This window comes from Oncorhynchus mykiss, chromosome 12 (assembly GCF_057628025.1).
Source record: "Oncorhynchus mykiss isolate SJ-2025 chromosome 12, ASM5762802v1, whole genome shotgun sequence".
NCBI lineage: Eukaryota > Metazoa > Chordata > Actinopteri > Salmoniformes > Salmonidae > Oncorhynchus > Oncorhynchus mykiss.
In genome coordinates this window covers 11,510,996-11,523,841 of record NC_143033.1, presented here as the reverse complement: position 1 = coordinate 11,523,841, position 12,846 = coordinate 11,510,996, and the positions used below count along the sequence as shown (strand labels likewise).

The 12,846-nt window shown below is 48.3% G+C and overlaps 1 protein-coding gene across 28 annotated transcripts in view; it reads right to left on the bottom strand.

The window, feature by feature from the left end:
* add1 (adducin 1 (alpha)) overlaps window positions 1-3,137 on the bottom strand; it is a 49,055-nt gene extending 45,918 nt beyond the window's left edge. For 12 of the 28 annotated variants that reach the window (XM_036936887.2, XM_090191716.1, XM_090191718.1 and 9 more), the window contains exon 1: window positions 2,752-2,907. The gene's annotated coding sequence lies outside the window, so the exon portion shown is untranslated. Of the gene's footprint in view, window positions 1-2,751 lie in introns of all 28 variants that reach the window. The other 16 variants (XM_090191726.1, XM_090191725.1, XM_090191729.1 and 13 more) reach the window with 5 other exon arrangements.
* Window positions 3,138-12,846: the final 9,709 nt, after the last annotated feature.

The following is a 12,846-nucleotide window of genomic DNA, read 5'->3' as shown; positions in this document are numbered from 1 at the left end:
CGCTTTATGCGTCATCAGTCTGCCATAAAGCGTCATCAGTCTGCCATAAAGCGTCATCAGTCTGGTCTTAACCAATATGTTCAACAGGTGGATTGTCCTTGACCTGGTTCTTGGGGATAACATGACTGTTAGCTGGAAGAGGACGAGCAGCATTTATTCTAATCCATTACCTTGCGTTTCCACTGGAAAAATCTGTGATTGTGATTTTTAAATGGCGAGGCGTCTATGATCGTTTCGCGACGTGAAAACATACTGTTTGAGTGCTTCACTATAGAAGGAGAAAGGAAGGAACTTAAAAATATTGTCCATTACAACTATGCTTGATTCAGATTGGCCCAGTAGTGTGAAAAGGGTACTAGCGTCTTCTAACAGGACACGCTGCTGGCTGCTACAGCACATGAGAGTAGTGCCTGGGTTACACAGATGGCAGTGTTATCATTATGTAAGACTGAGATGCATCCCAAATGACACCCTATTCACAATGTACTAGTGCACTACTTTGGAACAGGGACCATAGGTGCACTGATTATGTAAGGAATGGGTTGCCATTTGGGACACAGCCTCAGCAGGGGGTGACTGTGTTCAGCGGCTGTGAATATGGCCCCAAATCATCATCATAATAATGTATTCCTGAAATGTAATCCATAGAGGTCCTTTGAGGGACAGAAGGATATTTTACATTTGCACACAAAAGGATTATTGAGAAATAATGAACTAAAAAGTCACACCGGATAAGAGTGTTTTCTAAATGACTAAACATAAAACGCAGGCTAAATGACGCGACTCCTGAGCCTTATCAAGGCCTCCTCATAACTACGGTTGTAGTAACGTCTAAAGCTGACACTGTTGGCATGGAAATGTTGTTTTCTGAGGCAGGGTGTTGTGTTGAGGGGACAGGGGCTGGGGAGGGAGGGTCCTCAAGGCTTTATCTGGGTGTGGGAGATCACTGTCTAACAACAGTACTGAGAATAAACCCTGCTTAGGGAGTTTGAGGAGATGAGGCACAGAACTTCTAATTTTGACCACATTATTGATGCAAGATGATTTGTAGATCAGCGATTCTGCGCAGCCTGAATGCAATGTAGACCCACGCACACTGTCTTACATAGCTCTAGTATAAACCGCGATACCCTGAGTCTACGTATGTGCCAGTGGCAACTATAGAAGAAACTAGGCAAAGCAGTGGACTAGTGACAAAGCTTCAGGACATTAGTGCCACTGGGCTGGTTCGTGACGTTTTCCTGGTAACATTGTCAATATTAACCTAGGTAGTCAAATCCATTTTTAGAACTTCCTCAGAAAACATGGTTTCTTATGTCTAACACAATATACACTCTCTGCAGTGCATTAACAAATCTGTTTACACACCCGAAACGGTGCCAACATTTACACTCAGAGAAAGGAAGGAAAGAGAGTGAGAAAGAAAAAAAATGTTTGAAATGAGGAACACATTTTCATCATCTGCACTGGGGTCAAGGGTGTGTCTATTAGCCCGAAAACTAACAGACTTCAAAAATGTGTTAGTGTGTTTGGTACTGCTAGCTTCACTCCAATGGGTGTTCCTCTCATTCCACCAGAATAACGAAATCCGGGGAGTTACCCCTCCACAGTTCTCTAAAGGGTTTCTAGCCTAGTCCCTCTCTACTAATCCCCACAGAGGGAAAGAGAGAGAGGAGGGGAGTTAGGCTACAGCCCACTAACTGACTGAAAAATGTACAGTATCTACAGCTAGTGGACTAGAGAAGCAACATCTTAATGGAATCTGCTCTCCGATGTTGTCCTAAAAATCCACACACACAGTAGCAAAACGCTTTCCAACAGACAATGAAAACAAGTGCTTCTTCCACAGCCATCAATGTTCCTCCTCTGAATGACCCTCTGCTCTTATCAAGGCTTTCACTGCGTGGACATGGGATGATACAGACAATGTACAGAGAAGGACTCGGAATTCATCAAGATATTTTTTTGGGCTGGTTGAAGATGTGTTCTGGATTGGCATCATTGGGAAAGAGAGTATTCCAACAGTTTGATTGGAAGATTGCTCAAATAGACAATGAAATGGTGGGATGTTTAAATGAAATAGTACATTATTATTACTACAGTACACAAGGAAAATTACATGCATGAAGTTATACATGGTTGAGTAAGGCCTACAATAGCAACACACACTAGCATAGCTCAGTGGATGGCTATTATGAGAGACTATTTCTTCATTTCCTGTCCCATTCAGGCCTACAGTACGCAAAGTAGGCTACCAGTCACTAGAGGGACAAACACATTTCCTAATATCATTGCAATAACAGATAATACTGCACCCGTATATTGTTTTGATAGATACATAACAGCAAACATGCACTAATTCAACCTAAACTCAGTTTCCTTTCCTGCAGGCTGTGAAAAATACACAAAACAACAGCCTACTAAAATGTGGCCTTGGAGCCTCACTCCTGCGATTGAAGGAGGTGTGTGTGGGGGGGACCAAGTAATACATGGTGTTTTCGTTGTTTTTATTAACCTTCGAAAGCCAACAAAACGATGTACTGTATGATACTAGTGTTAACAGTTGAATAAAACATGAAATCATATGTCGCACAGGCTCCTCTGCAGAGTCCACTGACGACGCGCAGTCAATAATAGAAACAATACAGGTTTCTACATATTGTACAAAGAGAAACAACATAAACCTTTAAATAATTTACATGGTCTCGCACTAGCCGGAGCTACGAAACAACAGGATCAGTTTTAACTTACCCTCGTTTAGTTGAAATATGATTGAAAAGACAGCACCTTCTCGTAGAAAGCGAACGTACTATTTTCAGTATTTTTATCCGCTACCCTGCTGCTTTGAAAGAGGTCTGCTTCTGCTTGTAGTTCCTGCGATGCTCCGCCCACCAACGCCTCTCACTTGGGTGCGGCAAAGCGGTGAATGCTGGTGCGCGCCATTGGTTGTGCTCAAAAGCCATTGCGGCACATGAAAGCAACGACGAACCTGGTTGGAGGTTGTACTGAGAAAGTACGATTAGACTAAACCGGGATAAACCGGGCTAAGGCCCGTCACATCACCGGGCAAAAGTGGTGAGTGAGGAGCGCCGTCTCAGATCGAGCATCACCGGGCCATAATGTCAACAAAATAGTATGATGAATCGTTTAGAAACATAAACTATTATTTTTTTTAAATAGCCTAGGGCCTAAGCCTATGTTACAATTTTCAAAGTAGTTTTCATTAGAAAATATTCTGATTCTGAAGGCAGGTAAAGCGACACATGCATTTTGAGCAAACATTTTTGCACGTGAAAACACTGAATCCTTACTAATAGCTCCACGTGCTTGACATATGTCAATTGTTTTCAGCCGACTTCAACGTCTGCTTTGGTGGGGGCACCCGGGAGGCAGCCCTGTTTCAAAACGAATACAATCAACGCTAACCCGGTTCAACCGGGGCATGCCCGGGGTATTAATCGAATTCCGTCACTTATAGGAACCCATGATGAAACCAAACAATTTGTTTTTTAGTGTCATCCCCAGTGGTGGAAAAATAACCAAATTGTCATATCTGAGTAAAAGTAAAGATGCCTTAATAGAAAATGACTCAAGTAAAAATGAAAGTCACCCAGTAAAATACTATTTGAGTAAAAGTCTAAAAGTATTTGGTTTTAAATATACCTAAGTATCAAAATTAAATTAAATTGCAAAAATATTTATTTAATTTATTTATTTTGATTCATTTAACCTTTATTTAAATAGGCAAGTCAGTTAAGAACAAATTCTTATTTTCAATGACGGCCTAGGAACAGTGGGTTAACTGTCTTGTTCAGGGGCAGAACAACAGAAAGGCAAAAGGCCTCCTGCGGGGATGGGGCCTGGGATAAAAAAAAAAAAAACAATATGAATATAGGACAAGAGAGACAACAACACTACATAAAGAGAGAACTAAGACAACAACATACCAAGGCAGTGTAACCAATGTGAAATGGCTAGCTAGTTAGCGGTGGTGCGCGCTAATAGCATTTAAATTGGTGACGTCACTCGCTTTGAGACCTTGAAGTAGTGGTTCCCCTTGCTCTGCAAGGGCCGTGGCTTTTGTGGAGTGACGGGTAACGATGCTTCGTGGGTGACTGTTGTTGATGTGTGCAGAGGGTCCCTGGTTCGAGCCCGGGTATGGGTGAGGGGACGGACTAAAGTCATACTGTTACAGCAGCAACACATGACAACATAGCATGGTAGCAACACAACATAACACAAAACATGGCACAGACAACAGCACAAAGGGCAATAAGGTAGAGACAACAATACATCACACAAAGCAACCACAACTGTAGGTAAGAGTGTCAATGATTGAGTCTTTGAATGAAGAGATTGAGATAAAACTGTCCAGTTTGAGCGTTTGTTGCAGCTCGTTCCAGTCGCTAGCTGCAGCGAACTGAAAAGAGGAGTGACCCAGGAATGTGAGTGCTTTGGGGACCTTTAACAGAATGTGACTGGCAGAACGGGTGTTGTATGTGGAGAACGAGGGCTTCAGTAGATACCTCAGATAGGGGGGAGTGAGGCCTTAGAGGCCTAAGAGGGTTTTAAAAATAAGCATCAACCAGTGGGTCTTGCGACAGGTATACAGAGATGACCAGTTTACAGAGGAGTATAGAGTGCAGTGATGTGTCCTATAAGGAGCATTGATGGCAAATCTGATGGCCGAATGGTAAAGCTGAGTAAATGGATATAAATGGATGAGAGAGTTTCTTACTGTCTGAGCCATGTTGTTGATTCAAATTGGAAAGAGCGTGGGGCCTAGGATCGAGCCTTGGGGTACTCCCTTGGTGGCAGGCAGTGGCTGAGACAGCAGATTTTCTGACTTTATACACTGCACTCTTTGAGAGAGGTAGTTAGCAAACCAGCCCAAAAACCCTTCAGAGACACCAATACTCCTTAGCCGGCACACAAGAATGGAATGTTCTACCGTATCAAAAGCTTTGACCAAGTCAATAAAAATAGCAGCACAATATTGCTTAGAATCAAGGGCAATGGTGACATCATTCAGGACCTTTAAGGTTGCAGTGACACATCCATAACCTGAGCGGAAACCAGCTTGCGCACCAGAGAGAATACTATAGACATCAAGAAAGCCAGTCAGTTGATTATTGACAAGTTTTTCCAACACCATTGATAAACAGGGCAAAATAGAAATAAGCCTATAACAGTTAGGATCAGCTTGATCTCCTCCTTTAAATAAAGGATGAACTGTGGCTGCCTTCCAAGCAATGGGAACCTCCCCAGAAAGGAGAGACAGGTTAAAAAGGTTGGAGATTGGCTTGGCGATGATAGGGGCAGCAACCTTAAAGAAGAAAGGGTCTAAACCATCTGACCCAGATGTTTTTTGGGGGTCAAGTTTAAGGAGCTCCTTTAACACCTCGGACTCAGTGACTGCCTGCAGGGAGAAACTTTGTAGCGGGGTAGGGGGAAAAGAGGGAGGAGCATCGGGGACAGTCACATTAGAAGGGGTGGGAGATGAGGAAATGTTGGACGGGCAAGGAGGCATGGCTGAGTCAAATAGGAATCCTGACTTAATGAAGTGGTGATTAAAGAGCTCAGCCAGGTGCTTGTTGTCAGTAACAACCACATCATCAACATTAAGGGACATGGGCAGCTGTGAGGAGGAGGGTTTATTCTCCAGGTCTTTTCCAGAACATCTTGAGGTTAGATCCACAGAGAGAGACTACTGCTCCTTAAAGGAACTACCTTTGGCCTTCCGGATAGCCTGAGTGCATGTATTTCTCATTTGCCTGAACGAGAGCCAGTCGGCCTGAGTATGCGTGTGCCGAGCCTTTTGCCAAATGCAATTCTTGAGGTGGAGTAACTCTGCCAGATCACGGTCGAACCAGGGGCTCAACCTGTTTTTCATTCTAATTTTCTTTATGGTGGAGTGTTTGTTAACAATACCACTAAAAATATTTTGAAAAAGGTCCAAGCTTCTTCGACAGAGGGGATCAAGCTGTTTCTACACCATTTTACAGAAGACAGGTCATAAAGGAAGGCTTTCTCATGAAAGTTTTTTAGCAAGCGTCTATGACCAATCAGGACAGGTCGTTTCACTGAGCAGCCATTATGAACACAGGCTGTAAAACAGTGGTCACTAAGGTCATTGCAGAAAACACCAGACTGATTCCTATCAGGATTATTTGTGAGGATAACATCAAGAAGAGTAGCCTTTTCTGGGTGTTTGGAGTCATACCTTGTGGGGTTGGAAATAATCTGAGAAAGATTTCGGGAGTCCCAGTGCTTTAGGACTTTGTCAGATGGTTTAAGCAGGTCCCAGTTTAGGTCACCTAGCAGGACAAATTCAGACTTAGTGTAAGGGGCCAGGAGAGAGCTCAGGGCAGGTAGGGTACAGGCCGGTGCTGATGGAGGAAAATAGCACCCAGCAACAGTCAACAAAGAGCTATTTGAAAGTGTAATACTTAAAACCAGCAAATCAAATTGTTTAGGGAGAGACTTGGTGGAGACAACCGAGCACCGAAGGGGATCCTTGGTAAACATTGACACTCCACCACCTTTGGAAGATCTGTTTTGCCGAAAAAGGTTATAACCAGAAAGGTTAACATCAGTATTCAAAACACTCTTTCTTAATCACGTCTCAGTAATGACCAACACATCTGGATTGGAGCTGTGAACCCACACTTTCAATTGATCCATTTTAGGTAATAAACTTCTAGTGTTAACGTGCAGAAAACCCAGGCTTTTACGAGAGCAGAAATCAGTGAAACATATCAGAGCCCAATTGTGGCTAGCAACAGTAGATGGGTCAGGGTGTACATGCACATTTCCAGATATCAGCAGTAATACAATCAAGGCACGGCAGAGGACAGGGAGAGCTCTGCAGTGCTGATTTATGACATCTGACTGTGCATCAGATGGCAACAAGATCATATTGTACAGCAATTTAATCAGGTAACATGAATACAAAGATGGCGAGAGGTGGTTAAAATAGGATGAGAAGCCAAAAGTCTGTGTAACCAATATAGTCAGAGTCCCGAGCGTGGGAATGAACATAGTCTGTCCCAAGGTTGGCTAAAGGAAGTTTGTTGTCAACAAAGTATGCAGGAGCCATGAGGCAAATAGCAAAATAGCAAAATGTACACACACAAAAAAAATAAAAAAAATACTTGTGTGCTGGAGGCGAGCGAATGCTCGGGAGAGAGGGGTGAGTGTAGTGGGGTACCTGTACCAGACAGGGGGAGACAGACCAGGGCAGATGGTGAACAGAGAGGGGTGAGTGTAGTGGGGTACCTGTACCAGACAGGGGGAGACAGACCAGGGCAGATGGTGAACAGAGAGGGGTGAGTGTAGTGGGGTACCTGTACCAGACAGGGGGAGACAGACCAGGGCAGATGGTGAACAGAGAGGGGTGAGTGTGGTGGGGTACCTGTACCAGACAGGGGGAGACAGACCAGGGTAGACGGTGAACAGAGAGGGGTGAGTGTGGTGGGGTACCTGTACCAGACAGGGGGAGACAGACCAGGGTAGATGGTGAACAGAGAGGGGTGAGTGTAGTGGGGTACCTGTACCAGACAGGGGGAGACAGACCAGGGTAGACGGTGAACAGAGAGGGGTGAGTGTGGTGGGGTACCTGTACCAGACAGGGGGAGACAGACCAGGGTAGACGGTGAACAGAGAGGGGTGAGTGTAGTGGGGTACCTGTACCAGACAGGGGGAGACAGACCAGGGCAGACGGTGAACAGAGAGGGGTGAGTGTGGTGGGGGTACCTGTACCAGACAGGGGGAGACAGACCAGGGCAGACGGTGAACAGAGAGGGGTGAGTGTAATGGGGTACCTGTACCAGACAGGGGGAGACAGACCAGGGAGAGAGGGGTGAGTGTAGTGGGGTACCTGTACCAGACAGGGGGAGACAGGCCAGGGAGAGAGGGGTGAGTGTAGTGGGGTACCTGTACCAGACAGGGGGAGACAGACCAGGGAGAGAGGGGTGAGTGTAGTGGGGTACCTGTACCAGACAGGGGGAGACAGACCAGGGAGAGAGGAGGGAGTGTAGTGGGGTACCTGTACCAGACAGGGGGAGACAGACCAGGGAGAGAGGGGTGAGTGTAGTGGGGTACCTGTACCAGACAGGGGGAGACAGGCCAGGGAGAGAGGGGTGAGTGTAGTGGGGTACCTGTACCAGACAGGGGGAGACAGACCAGGGAGAGAGGGGTGAGTGTAGTGGGGTACCTGTACCAGACAGGGGGAGACAGACCAGGGAGAGAGGAGGGAGTGTAGTGGGGTACCTGTACCAGACAGGGGGAGACAGACCAGGGAGAGAGGGGGGAGTGTAGTGGGGTACCTGTACCAGACAGGGGGAGACAGGCCAGGGAGAGAGGGGTGAGTGTGGTGGGGGTACCTGTACCAGACAGGGGGAGACAGACCAGGGCAGACGGTGAACAGAGAGGGGTGAGTGTGGTGGGGTACCTGTACCAGACAGGGGGAGACAGACCAGGGCAGACGGTGAACAGAGAGGGGTGAGTGTGGTGGGGTACCTGTACCAGACAGAGGGAGACAGACCAGGGAGAGAGGGGTGAGTGTAGTGGGGTACCTGTACCAGACAGGGGGAGACAGACCAGGGAGAGAGGGGTGAGTGTGGTGGGGTACCTGTACCAGACAGGGGGAGACAGACCAGGGCAGACGGTGAACAGAGAGGGGTGAGTGTAGTGGGGTAACTGTACCAGACAGGGGGAGACAGACCAGGGCAGACGGTGAACAGAGAGGAGGGAGTGTGGTGGGGGTACCTGTACCAGACAGGGGGAGACAGACCAGGGCAGACGTTGAACAGAGAGGGGTGAGTGTGGTGGGGGTACCTGTACCAGACAGGGGGAGACAGACCAGGGCAGACGGTGAACAGAGAGGGGTGAGTGTAGTGGGGTACCTGTACCAGACAGGGGGAGACAGACCAGGGAGAGAGGGGTGAGTGTAGTGGGGTACCTGTACCAGACAGGGGGAGACAGACCAGGGAGAGAGGGGTGAGTGTAGTGGGGTACCTGTACCAGACAGGGGGAGACAGACCAGGGAGAGAGGAGGGAGTGTAGTGGGGTACCTGTACCAGACAGAGGGAGACAGGACAGAGAGAGAGGGGTGAGTGTAGTGGGGTACCTGTACCAGACAGGGGGAGACAGGACAGAGAGAGAGGGGTGAGTGTAGTGGGGTACCTGTACCAGACAGGGGGAGACAGACCAGGGAGAGAGGGGGGAGTGTAGTGGGGTACCTGTACCAGACAGGGGGAGACAGACCAGGGAGAGAGGGGGGAGTGTAGTGGGGTACCTGTACCAGACAGGGGGAGACAGACCAGGGAGAGAGGGGTGAGTGTGGTGGGGGTACCTGTACCAGACAGGGGGAGACAGACCAGGGAGAGAGGGGGAGTGTAGTGGGGTACCTGTACCAGACAGGGGGAGACAGGCCAGGGAGAGAGGGGTGAGTGTAGTGGGGTACCTGTACCAGACAGGGGGAGACAGGCCAGGGAGAGAGGGGTGAGTGTGGTGGGGGTACCTGTACCAGACAGGGGGAGACAGACCAGGGCAGACGGTGAACAGAGAGGGGTGAGTGTGGTGGGCTACCTGTACCAGACAGGGGGAGACAGACCAGGGCAGACGGTGAACAGAGAGGAGGGAGTGTAGTGGGGTACCTGTACCAGACAGGGGGAGACAGACCAGGGCAGACGGTGAACAGAGAGGGGTGAGTGTGGTGGGGTACCTGTACCAGACAGGGGGAGACAGACCAGGGAGAGAGGGGTGAGTGTAGTGGGGTACCTGTACCAGACAGGGGGAGACAGACCAGGGAGAGAGGGGTGAGTGTGGTGGGGTACCTTTACCAGACAGGGGGAGACAGACCAGGGCAGACGGTGAACAGAGAGTAGGGAGTGTAGTGGGGTACCTGTACCAGACAGGGGGAGACAGACCAGGGCAGACGGTGAACAGAGAGGGGTGAGTGTGGTTGGGGTACCTGTACCAGACAGGGGGAGACAGACCAGGGTAGACGGTGAACAGAGAGGGGTGAGTGTGGTGGAGGTACCTGTACCAGACAGGGGGAGACAGACCAGGGTAGACGGTGAACAGAGAGGAGGGAGTGTGGTGGAGGTACCTGTACCAGACAGGGGGAGACAGACCAGGGTAGACGGTGAACAGAGAGGAGGGAGTGTGGTGGAGCTACCTGTACCAGACAGGGGGAGACAGACCAGGGAGAGAGGGGTGAGTGTGGTGGGGGTACCTGTACCAGACAGGGGGAGACAGGCCAAGGAGAGAGGGGTGAGTGTGGTGGGGGTACCTGTACCAGACAGGGGGAGACAGGCCAGGGAAGACTGTGAACAGAGAGGAGGGAGTGTGGTGGGGGTACCTGTACCAGACAGGGGGAGACAGACCAGGGCAGATGGTGAACAGAGAGGGGTGAGTGTGGTGGAGGAGGTACCTGTACCAGACAGGGGGAGACAGACCAGGGAGAGAGGGGTGAGTGTGGTGGGGGTACCTGTACCAGACAGGGGGAGACAGGCCAAGGAGAGAGGGGTGAGTGTGGTGGGGGTACCTGTACCAGACAGGGGGAGACAGGCCAGGGAAGACTGTGAACAGAGAGGAGGGAGTGTGGTGGGGGTACCTGTACCAGACAGGGGGAGACAGACCAGGGCAGATGGTGAACAGAGAGGGGTGAGTGTGGTGGAGGAGGTACCTGTACCAGACAGGGGGAGACAGACCAGGGCAGACGGGGAACAGATCGCCAGGTGGAATCCAAGCAGCAGAGCAGCAGTGCAGCAGACAACAGTAGTAGGCGTCACACCCACTAGGGAGAAGCTTTTATTTCGGGAGGCAGGTTTCTTGCAGAGAATGTCAGTGAATGGTCTTTGAACAGCAGGAGGGGGCTTCAGAGGATGCTTCAAAGACTCCTGCCACTTGTTGGACCCAAAGACATAGACATATTTTACTTCACACCTTAATGCTAATTGAATTTGTATCTGGTCTGTTCTTGCAAGCCTAGGAGCCTTAACTCAGCATTCAATCCCAATAAAATAATATATATCATTGTAATGTGCTTTATTTTATTTTATTTTTATAAAAAAAATATTCTTGGCTTTCAAAACAGCATCAGACCAAACACTACTCACTCAGTTCCAGGTTGGATGGTGTCCTCGGGTCTCTTTTGTTTGTTTGCCCAGAGCTCCGTATAGCTTGGAAAAATAACTTTGGAAGCAGTAATCTCTCCGGTTGATGTTGGTCAAAATGAGGTTGTAGGTTTAGAGTTTTGATCTGGAGCGAAGGCCATGCTGTGGAGGGTAGCATCTTGCATATGTACCTGCCGGAAAATCCAAGTTTATCTAACTCCAAATCTATCCTTTTGTAAAAAAAACACACATGCAGCTGTGTCTCTCTCTCTGTAGGATCAGGACTACATAGACTTAAGTATAAAAAGTTCAAGTAAAGGAATAAATAATCAAGCAAACCAGGCTGCACCATTTTCTTGTGTTTTAAATGTATGGATAGCCAGGGACACACTTCAACACATCTCTTTCATTATTTGTTATTCTTATCTCTTACTTTTGGGGGGGGGGGGGTTTCTTAAAACTGCATTGTTGGTTAAGGGCTCGTAAGTAAGCATGTCACTCACTACAAGGTTGTATTCCTGTTGCATTCAGCGCTTGTGACAAATACAATTTGATTTGATTTGAAACATCATTTGAAGTATTTGTGTTTAGTGAGTCCTCCAGATCAGAGGCAGTAGGGATGACCAGGGATGTTCTGTTTAGTGAGTCCTCCAGATCAGAGGCAGTAGGGATGACCAGGGATGTTCTGTTTAGTGAGTCCTCCAGATCAGAGGCAGTAGGGATGACCAGGGATGTTCTGTTTAGTGAGTCCTCCAGATCAGAGGCAGTAGGGATGACCAGGGATGTTCTCTGTTTAGTGAGTCCTCCAGATCAGAGGCAGTAGGGACGACCAGGGATGTTCTCTGTTTAGTGAGTCCTCCAGATCAGAGGCAGTAGGGATGACCAGGGATGTTCTGTTTAGTGAGTCCTCCAGATCAGAGGCAGTAGGGATGACCAGGGATGTTCTCTGTTTAGTGAGTCCTCCAGATCAGAGGCAGTAGGGATGTTCAGGGATGTTCTCTGTTTAGTGAGTCCTCCAGATCAGAGGCAGTAGGGATGACCAGGGATGTTCTCTGTTTAGTGAGTCCTCCAGATCAGAGGCAGTAGGGATGACCAGGGATGTTCTCTGTTTAGTGAGTCCTCCAGATCAGAGGCAGTAGGGATGACCAGGGATGTTCTGTTTAGTGAGTCCATCAGGTCAGAGGCAGTAGGGATGACCAAGGATGTTCTGTTTAGTGAGTCCGCCAGATCAGAGGCAGTAGGGACGACCGGGGATGTTCTGTTTAGTGAGTCCTCCAGATCAGAGGCAGTAGGGACGACCGGGGATGTTCTGTTTAGTGAGTCCTCCAGATCAGAGGCAGTAGGGATGACCAGGGATGTTCTGTTTAGTGAGTCCTCCAGATCAGAGGATAGATGTTGTGGTGGCAGCAGCTGTAGAGAAGTACTTGGGTGTACATGATTTTACTGCAGAAGAGTTACAGATTGTTTTGTACCATAGTGTCCCGTCCTCCCAAGCCGTTGGCCTGATGCAGGATCAGATAGGGTCAATGTAGTGGAATAGTTGTTTTATAAAAAATAAAAAAACTTTTTGAACCTTTATTTAACTAGGCAAGTCAGTTAAGAACACATTCTTATTTACAATGATGGCCTACCGGGGAACAGTGGGATAACTGCCTTGATCAGGGGCAAAATTACAGATTTTTACCTTGTCAGCTCAGGGATTCGATCCAGCAACCTTTTGGTT